General features: G+C 43.7%; 1 protein-coding gene across 10 annotated transcripts in view; it reads left to right on the top strand.

Moving 5' to 3' along the window:
- LOC123516321 (carboxyl-terminal PDZ ligand of neuronal nitric oxide synthase protein-like) overlaps positions 1–10,000 on the top strand; it is a 227,984-nt gene that overhangs the window by 186,161 nt on the left and 31,823 nt on the right. For 2 of the 10 annotated variants that reach the window (XM_045275597.1, XM_045275596.1), the window contains exon 1: positions 5,692–5,739. The exons of 7 other annotated variants lie outside the window; for them this stretch is intronic. The gene's annotated coding sequence lies outside the window, so the exon portion shown is untranslated. Of the gene's footprint in view, positions 1–5,690; positions 5,740–10,000 lie in introns of those variants that run through there. One more of the 10 variants, XM_045275605.1, reaches the window with a different exon arrangement.

The following is a 10,000-nucleotide window of genomic DNA, read 5'->3' as shown; positions in this document are numbered from 1 at the left end:
TTCTTGATCTTTTCCTAACCTCCAACCCTTCTGCTTACTCTGTTAAACTTTCCTCTCCGTTGGGCTCCTCCGACCACAATCTAATTTCCGTTACCAGTTCTATCACTCCAGTGCAGCCTCAGGACCCGCCTAAGCGGAGGTGCTTCTGGCATTTTAACTCTGCTAAGTGGGAGGAACTAAGGCAGTACTATTCTGATTTCCTTGGGATGATTATTGTTTTCATGTCAGAGATCCTTCTCTTTGTGCCGAGCGCATAACAGAGGTGATTATCTCTGGCATGGAGCTATACATTCCTCATACTTTCTCTAACCCTAAAGCTAAAAAGCCTTGGTTTAACTCTGCTTGTTCTCGTGCTGTCAATGATAGAGAGGCGGCTCACAAACGGTTCCGTAGCCATCCAACTGCTGAAACTCATGCCCTATATATTTCTGCCCGTAATCATGCCAAATCTATTCTCCAACTTACTAAAAACTCTTTCATCAATAGAAAATGTCAAAGTCTTTCCAATTCTAACTCCTCTCGAGATTTCTGGCATCTAGCCAATAATATCTCTAACAACTTTACTTCTTCGTCTTTCCCTCCTTTACTTCATCCAGATGGCTCTACAGCTGTCTCTTCTTTTCTAAAGCTGAACTCTTCGCTCAAACCTTTGCTACCAACTCAACTTTGGATGATTCTGGGCATATTCCTCCTACTCCTCCACCCTCTGACTACTTCATCCCTAAAATTAAAATTCTTTATAAAGACGTTTTCCTGGCCCTCTCTGGCCTTGATTCTCGGAAGGCTTACGGTCCGGATGGAGTCCCTCCTGTTGTTCTCAAAAACTGTGCTTCCGAACTCGCTCACAGCCTGGTCAAACTCTTTCATCTGTGTCTCTCTACTTCTATTTATCCTTCTTGCTGGAAGTTTGCTCACATTCAACCTGTCCCTAAAAAAGGTGACCACTCCAATCCTTCTAACTACCGCCCTATAGCTTTGATTTCCTGCCTTTCTAAAGCCTTTGAGTCTATCCTTAATAGGAAGATAATGAGGCATCTATCAGCTCACAACCTTCTCTCTGATTGCCAGTATGGTTTCCGTAAAGGCAGATCTACTGGTGATCTTCTTACTTTCCTAACTGAATCTTGGTCATCCTCTTTTAGGGACTTCGGTGAAACCTTTGCTGTCGGCCTTGACATATCGAAAGCCTTCGATAGAGTCTGGCACAAATCTTTAATTTCTAAACTACCCTCCTACGGATTCTATCCTTCTCTCTGTACCTTCATCTCCAGTTTCCTTTCCGATCGTTCTATTGCTGCTGTAGTAGACGGTCACTGTTCTTCCCTAAAACTATCAACAGTGGTGTTCCACAGGGTTCTGTCCTATCACCCACTCTCTTTCTATTATTCATCAATGATCTCCTAAATCTGACTCAATGCCCTATCCACTCCTATGCTGATGATACCACCCTGCATTATTCAACAGCGTTCAACAGACGCCCAACCCAACAACAATTAAATGACTCAAGGCGAGATGCTATAGGACGCCTAACTTCTGATCTTTCACTTGTTTCTGATTGGGGCAGAGAAAACCTGGTTTTGTTCAATGCCTCAAAACTCAATTTCTACAACTATCTACTCGACATAACCTTCCAGACAACTATCCTCTCTTCTTCAATAACACTCAACTTCCCTCTCCTCTACATTAAACACACTCGGTCTATCCTTCACTAAAAATCTAAACTGGAAATTTCACATCTCTACTCTTGCTAAATCAGCTTCCAAGAAGTTAGGTGTCCTATGGCGTCTTCGTCCATTTTCTCTCCCTCCCAGCTGCTTGCTCTGTACAAGGGCCTTATCCGCCCGTGTATGGAGTATGGCTCTCATGTCTGGGGGATCCACACACAGCTTTACTAAACAAGGTGGAATCTAAAGCTTTTCGTCTTATCAACTCTTCTCCTCTAACTGACTGTCTTGATTCTTTAAGTCACCGCCGCAATGTTGCATCTTTATCTGTCTTCTACCGCTGTTTTCATGCTGTCTGCTCTTCTGAACTTGCTAACTGCATGCCTTCCCCCTCCTGCGGCCTCGCTGCACAAGACTCTCTACTTCTTCTCATCCCTATTCTGTCCATCTTCCTAATGCAAGAGTTAACCAGTATCTTCACTCCTTCATTCCCTACACTGGTAAACTCTGGAACTCTCTACCTGTGTCTGTATTTCCACCTGCCTATGACTTAAACTCTTTCAAAAGAGGAGTGTCAAGACACCTCTTACGTTAACTGGACCCTCCTTTTAGATTTTTTTGTTTTTTCTCTTTCTACTTTTCTTTTAACAGGGCCTGGCAACCAGCGGGATTTTTTTTTTTCCAACACTGTGTTTGCCCTTGGCCAGTGCCCTTGTAATGTAAAAAAAAAAAAAAAAAAAAAAAAATGAGTTAAGAATTGTAGAAGGAATGTGGAGGCGAGGGGGGCGGGGGGATCGACGTTGCGTAAGGAAGGGGGATGCAGGTCGTCCTAAATTTGAGCCAGCGGTGCCTTCGAGGGAGTAAAGGGAGTGGGGAATGGGAGGGCCAAGAGCGTCTCCGTGAAAAGGTTTATATCATAGCTTGGGGTCGAGTGATGCTTGGTGATGTAGCGGTGCAGGGAAGGCGTGGTGAGCGTGGCAGGCAGGTAATGGGGTCTAGGCGAAGGAGATGAGAAGGATGAGAAACTGCCATAAGAACAAGATGGCCTGTGTGTGTGTGTGTGTGTGTGTGTGTGTGTGTGTGTGTGTGTGTGTGTGTGTGTGTGTGCTTGTTTAAAGATCATTCGGCTCAGAAAGCGTTAAGAAAAAAATAAAATAAAAGCCACAGGCATGATAATCTTTATAAAAAATAAGTATTAAGATAAATGGAAATGGAAGGAATCGTGTGCCTAAGAAATGACTCAGTGAGTGAAGCATGAGAAAAAATATTACAGACGTGATCATCCTTAAGGAAAAATGAAAAGAAAACATAAGATAAATGAAAGTGACCAGAAAGAAAGAAAATAGATCCCTTAAGACACGATTTTTGTCCTTCTTTCATGGTAAACAAAATAAAGATTTAAAAAAAACTTATGTGTCGTGAATGATAAGGGAGAAACAGGAAGAAACTCAGGATTCGATTATTTCTTTTTATTCATTTCGTGGTGGTGGTAGTGGTTGCGGTGGTGGTGGTGGTGGTGGTGGTGGTGGTGGTGGTGGTGTTGGTGTCGCCTTGGCCAAGTCTGTGGAGGCCTCATGACGTCACGTTCGCGTAGATTCGCTATCGCCTCCATCGCTTGTGGCTGCTTCTTACAGCTAATTCAGAAGAGGATTTACGATGGTATATATCATGTTAATATATTTTTATTTTTGTCAAATTAGCCGAAAATGATCCCCGTCATTCCTGAATCTCTTTAACCACTTTAACTCTATCTGTTTATATATTTATTGTATTTATTTAGCATTAATTGTTGAACCTCTCTCTCTCTCTCTCTCTCTCTCTCTCTCTCTCTCTCTCTCTCTCTCTCTCTCTCTCTCTCTCTCTCTCTCTCTCTCTCTCTCTCTCTCTCTCTCTCTCTCTCTCTCTCTCTCTCTCTCTCTCTCTCTCTCTCTCTCTCTCTCTCTCTCTCTCTCTCTCTCTCTCTCTCTCTCTCTCTCTCTCTCTCTCTCTCTCTCTCTCTCAGCACTCGCGTCTCTCAGCACCTCCTCGGGTAATCAGCACCTCGCGAGCAGGAGTGTGGTAGGAGGGGAAGGGAAGGGAGTGAGGAGGCAACAGGTCCCTCCGCGTGCCAGCATTGCGTCGTGAGGGGGTTGGCAGCCTATGTACTTCCATAGACTCTGGGAAGCCTAGGGTTAGTTATTTACCCAGTTTCTTAGACAAGGCTGAGCAGCGAGTGAGTAAAAGAGGTTGAGGTGGAGCCGAGTGTGTGTGACTCAAGGGAGAAAATAATGAAGAGATGAAGAGATAGGCTCGTTGAGGGATCTTGAAACAAAAGGAAAGAAGAAAAAATTAAAGGGAGACGTTGCGAGAGAAAGACTGAATGTAATATGAGTTTTCTAAGTAAAGGTCCTCGTGACAGCGTTGGTGGTTGTGGTGAAGTGTGACGCGGTGCTTGGCGTCTTGCAGGTGAATGTTGAGTGAAGGAAAGCATGCATGCCACAACTGAACCCTTAACTCTCTAGCTGCTCAGTAATACAGTGTCTTATCAGAGTAACCTTCAGCAGTCAACGGAGTAAATATTTAACTACCTGTACTTGAAAACTTCAATAGATATCCGATATCTCGTTTGGTGTGTGAGTGTTATCTTTCGAAATCATAATGTGAATTTGTACAAAGCCATTTTATTAAAATGATAAGAAAAGAAAGTATTACAGCATTTTCTCCGCGTATGTTTACAGTTTTTCATTATTTCGTCTCTTTATACAAGTTAGAGTATTTTCGTTTATGTTGCGTGTCATGCGGTTATATTACGCTCGTCATTCTTCTCTTTGCATGACTCTTTCATGTTATAATATTAATTTCATGTCAGTGATAATGTGATCTTAACCCAGTTTTCGTTTTTTTTCTTGCTTAGTAAGAAATAACTTGAAACCTTTCCGTAATCCACTGCATCCCTTTGAAAATCTTTACCAGTAATATTTACACCATCCTCTCATTTTGCAGCAAGCCTGAGTTGAATAGTGAGATATTTAGAAAGAGAAAATTCTTCAGCTTCTTGAAAATATTTCGGCTGTAAAAATTTAGGAACACATTCGCCTCTAGCCAGCCTTCCTTTGTTGGTGATTCTGAAATATTCCAGGACGCGGCGCCTCATTACCATAACTGTGAGGGAAGGAGCGCCGCCAAAAGGAATTATACCAAAATGATCGGAAAGCAGCAATGAAGAAAATCGGCTTTGGTGATTCTTCGTCTTCTTAAAAGATAAAAAAAAAAAAAAACATTATGAAGGTTCCTTGTGGTAGTGGTGGGAATGAGGACTTTCTAGTGGAATATTATTAGTTTCCTCATATTTGCATGATCTGGACTTCCAGATGCGAAAATTATCCGACTTTTAAAAACATATCATTTTACACTACTTACAATTTCGTTACCTTACCTTTTATCGTCCCATCTCTCTTCTCTTTTCGCGCGCAACACCTACCCCGTCACCACCACTATTTCAACGAAGAGAAAATGCTACAATCCACCTCCGTTAATGTTTATTTTCTCTGTCCTAATCTTGGTGTGCTGTGCGTGGCGTCCCACATCCAGGTGTTCCTGCAGTGGCTGGGATGCTTGGTGTTTGTGGTGTGTGTCTCGCATGTTGCGGTGTTTCCTTGTGCCGTGTGTCGGTGTTTTCTGAGGGTTTTCACGCCCGTATTGTTGATGTAGCTGACTGTTTTGCGTCTTCGATGATGGTATGTCCTTGAAGTCGCTGTCTCGTAAGTGTGTCCCTGGCTGTGGTATGTCCTTGGTGTTGGTCGTGCCACAAGACAGGGGGTCTAGTGGATGGGAGGGGAGGGATGCTCGGTGGAGGAAAGATGCCACGCTCAGGATTGACTGTCGGTGAGAACCAAGTGGAATGGCAAGAAGGGGGACGCGCTTAAGAGAGGGGGCAGGTGGGGCGCAGTGGCAGGTTTGTGTGGATGGAGGGCCTTGGGCAGGTGGGTGTGCGGGGCGGGTGCGGGTGCCAGGGAGGGTGCCGGGTGCTCTGTGGCTCAGTGCCCGGGGCAGTGCGGGCGGTGGTGCTGCTCTAACGCGTGTCTCGTTTCTGGCTGTGAGTGAGTGTGACACAGGGGTTCCACACGGGTCAGCTGCGGCCAGTGACACACCTATGGTAGTGGATAGCTACGGGCGGTGGTGTGCAGTGCTCCGAGTGCTCCCAGGTGGATAACGGGCTCGCCGCTTCCCCTTCCTCAGTGACAGTCAGATCCTCTCAAAGACGTGCTAACATAGTAGTGTTGTGCTTGCTTTGTGCAGAAAGGAAGTATAACAGTGTTGTGGTGCTTTTGACGTTGTGTTCAGTGTCGCCGTGTGTTGTAAAAAAAAAACAGAGAGAAAAGAGGACGGAGTGTGACGGTGCGCCGCCACTTACATTGCAGGAACCAGGTGGCGGGCCCTCGCTGCCCGTCTTGAATACTTGTTGTGCTCAGGAGTAACTTGGTGTATTCCTGTTTGATGTTCTAACGCCACTGGGTATGTTCATACAAGTATCGCCACCGCCAGCACAGGTGGTACCCAATAACGAGGCCAGTCTGTGATCAATAACTGAACTTTCTCGTTCCCTTTAGACATAAACTGTTGCGGAATGAAGGAAAATGTGCAAACTATGAACATTAAGTTGATTACGTAATTTTACATGAACAATAATGTTTATGATCAGCCCTTGTTTCTCGCTGCAGATTATCCCTTAAATTGGATTTTATATCTTTCACATCCTGCCATAATGTAATTTATTTTTCGTGAAAAGCGCTTATAAATATAGTGCAGAGTTTTGTTTTCGGCAGCGGGGTCGCTGCTCGCGCTCCGAGATAAGGGTTGAGCTGTTTTCTTTTTAGTAAAAGAATATTTAAATTTCATTCAGTAGCACTGGGAGGTAATGGAAAATATTTATTCTTGCTTGCACACACACACACACACACACACACACACACACACACACACACACACACACACACACACACACACACACACACACACACACACACACACACTTACACTTTTATCAAGTGCCTTTGTTTTTTGGTGTGTTGTCTTTGCGCGGTGCGCGGGGCTGAAGGGTGATGCGATTGTGTCTTTTGTTTTTGTGTTTTACTGACGTAATATTATTATAAAAATACTAATTGCGAAACTTGTGTTGTTTATCTGGTCAGTATTCTCTTTCCCGGTTATTTTGTGGCTCTTCCAAGGTATTTTCTTCTCTCTCTCTCTCTCTCTCTCTCTCTCTCTCTCTCTCTCTCTCTCTCTCTCTCTCTCTCTCTCTCTCTCTCTCTCTCTCTCTCTTTCTTTCTTTCTCTTAATATCTTTTCTCATAACCTTGTTCCATCTCGATTCTAGTCTCTTCGTTTCATCTGGCGTGTTTTTCTTTTCTCGTGCACCAGCAGGTCTTGCACATTTATTTTCACATTGCTGTTGTACCTTCCCTTTGCCTGCCTTTCTTTGACAATCTCTTCATCTTCCGTCCGAACATCGCTCACTTTCTTCTTTTCACTCCTTTCATCCGGACATCCTGCGGTAATCCATCAAGCTATACGGTCAGCGGACGAAAAACGGGGATTGTGGCGCCCTCGCATCTCTCAGATCAAAGCAGGCTGCTGTTTCGCGGGTGTGATGATGTGTTTTGTCAGTATTGCTCTGGTGGAAAATAGCGGTGATGTCTTGAGTGGTGGTGGTGTGAGTAGTAAACTGTTGCGGCGGGATATCCTTAGCACTGTTTACACGAGAGAGAGAGAGAGAGAGAGAGAGAGAGAGAGAGAGAGAGAGAGAGAGAGAGAGAGAGAGAGAGTCGAATAATTGTTTACTAGGTTAGAATTTATAAACAAGATTGGTTGCTCGATAGTTTCGGGCGAAGTTAGTTTATTATCATCTCCTCATTAGCTACTGCCTTGCTTCTTCACTTCCCAGCAAAAGTAGTCTCTAGTACAGCTAAGTATTTTCCCCAGTTCACATGTTTTTATCTCCGTTCACATCTTCCGCATCTGTCTCGCAATCTTCTATCTCACAATCTCGGTTTTCCTTTCGAATCGTCTCCGCACATTTTATATTTCCTTTCATTTAGCTCTATTCACTCTATGTATTGTATTTCCACACGCGCCGTATCTCATCTCCAAGTTTCTCATTTTCCGTCCCCTTCACTGAACTCCTACACATCCTCCTAACCACGCAGCTCAATACTTCACTCTCACATTCCAGCCGCACTTTATAACCTTCATCGTGACCCATAGCTTGTTATTTCCTTCATTAATTCTTCCCCTCTTTCCACCTTGAGCTTCCCGCCGCTTTGTGTTCTTCCGTTCCCTTGTCCTCTGTTTTGGCAAGAGTGTTTTTCTAGCTAACTATTTTTTTCTTGAGGAAACGGGATCCTTGGCTTGCTGTGTGTCTTATCTTACTTTGAAATCCAGTGAAATATGTGATTTTATCATTTATATAATATGTCGTCAATGTTAGTAATTAGAACTATTTCCCCAATTATTTTCATCAAGTAATCTAAAAGTGTTTCTTGTTTTCACTTAAATTTCTTCTTGATTTTTTTTCTTTTTTATTCGTACAAACCTTTGCTTGTGAAGGTTTGCGCGAGATTATTCCTCTCGCGCACTCTCCCTTGCAGCCTCCTCGTGTGTTGTTGTCCTAATGTGCATTGTAAGCAGCTGTTTGCACTGAAACTTTGATACTACGAGTAGATCTGGCGTCTTTCATCTCCACGTGGTACATTTCAGTCTACTTCACATGTTTCCTTTCTCATTTATCACCAATCCAGAGTACTTAACCTCATTCACGCATGCAGGTCAACATATCCTTACTCACCGAGTCTCTTCATCTTGGCTTACTCTGTTTACATTTCTGATTTCGCTCTTCACATACATCCGCCGGCCTGAGTAAGCGAACTGCGAGCAGATTATTTTTTTTCCACCACCACTGCACTATTCATTGCGTTGATGCTTGCCTTTTGATGCCACCTCTCACCCAGCTCCCTCTTCTATTTTCCAGGTATTCATGTGCATCATATAATTAATAGAGCCGTGAGCATAATGGACAGGCGCGCCTTTGTTGTGCTGTGCCATTAAGCATTCTGCCGTGCCGTAATTAGGCCCCACGTAGGTCTTCCTCATTCAGGGCGATGGTGATTAACTTTTTTTTTTATGTTTTTTACAGCTTGATCTCTGAACCCTAATTATCATTAAGCTTATGAGCGTATAACATTCCCCACTTGTTCTCCGTCTGTCTCTCTGTCTATTTGTCCCTCTGTCTGTCGCTCAGTTTGTTGATCTGTCTCTCTTTCTGCCTATCTGTGTTTGTGTGTGTCTCTTAGTGTCAGTCCATGTGTGTCTGTGTGTCATTTTGCCACTATTTCGTTGTGTTCGTCTCTCTCTCTCTCTCTCTCTCTCTCTCTCTCTCTCTCTCTCTCTCTCTCTCTCTCTCTCTCTCTCTCTCTCTCTCTCTCTCTCTCTCTCTCTCTCTCTCTCTCTCTCTCTCTCTCTCTCTCTCTCTCTCTCTCTCTCTCTCTCTCTCTCTCTCTCTCTCTCTCTCTCTCTCTCTCTCTCTCTCTCTCTCTCTCTCTCTCTCTCTCTCTCTCTCTCTCTCTCTCTCTCTCTCTCTCTCTCTCTCTCTCTCTCTCTCTCTCTCTCTCTCTCTCTCTCTCTCTCTCTCTCTCTCTCTCTCTCTCTCTCTCTCTCCCAGTAAGACCAATATACTTCCCACTTTGAATATAAACATCTCCAGCAATCCCATCCTTGTACAAGACACTTTTCTTCTTCTTTCTTCCAAGTGGCATTCTTTTGTGGTAAACAATTCATCATTCCCGCCTCCTTTCACTTGAGACACGGCATTACAATTCCCCGGACGGATTTCATCATATTTTCTATATTACACGAGAATCTTTCTTTGTTTCTTTTCTTTTCTTTTTTTTCTTCTTTTCTCTCACCTTCATCCGCTGCAAACCTCCAAGCCATTCATCACCATAGTGTCTGACTGAGCTCACGCTGCTGCCATTATTCAAAAATTGATCGTATGTCATTTCTCTTCTTTTGATATACTCTCTCTCTCTCTCTCTCTCTCTCTCTCTCTCTCTCTCTCTCTCTCTCTCTCTCTCTCTCTCTCTCTCTCTCTCTCTCTCTCTCTCTCTCTCTGCCGTTTTATTCGTTTTTATCCTTAGTTACTCCGAGATAAATGTTGCTTTTATATGCTTGGGCTTATTGTGTTGAAATTTGTGTGGTTTTGTGCATTTGGGATATTATGTATTCTTGGTGTGTACTTACGTGACTTTTGTGGTATTTAAATGTGTGTGTGTGTGTGTGTGTGTGTGTGTGTGTGTGTGTGTG

Source organism: Portunus trituberculatus, chromosome 40 (genome assembly GCF_017591435.1).
Source record: "Portunus trituberculatus isolate SZX2019 chromosome 40, ASM1759143v1, whole genome shotgun sequence".
Classification (NCBI taxonomy): Eukaryota; Metazoa; Arthropoda; class Malacostraca; order Decapoda; family Portunidae; genus Portunus; species Portunus trituberculatus.
Note: the sequence above shows the minus strand (reverse complement) of the source record. Positions and strands in the feature narration are given on the sequence as shown.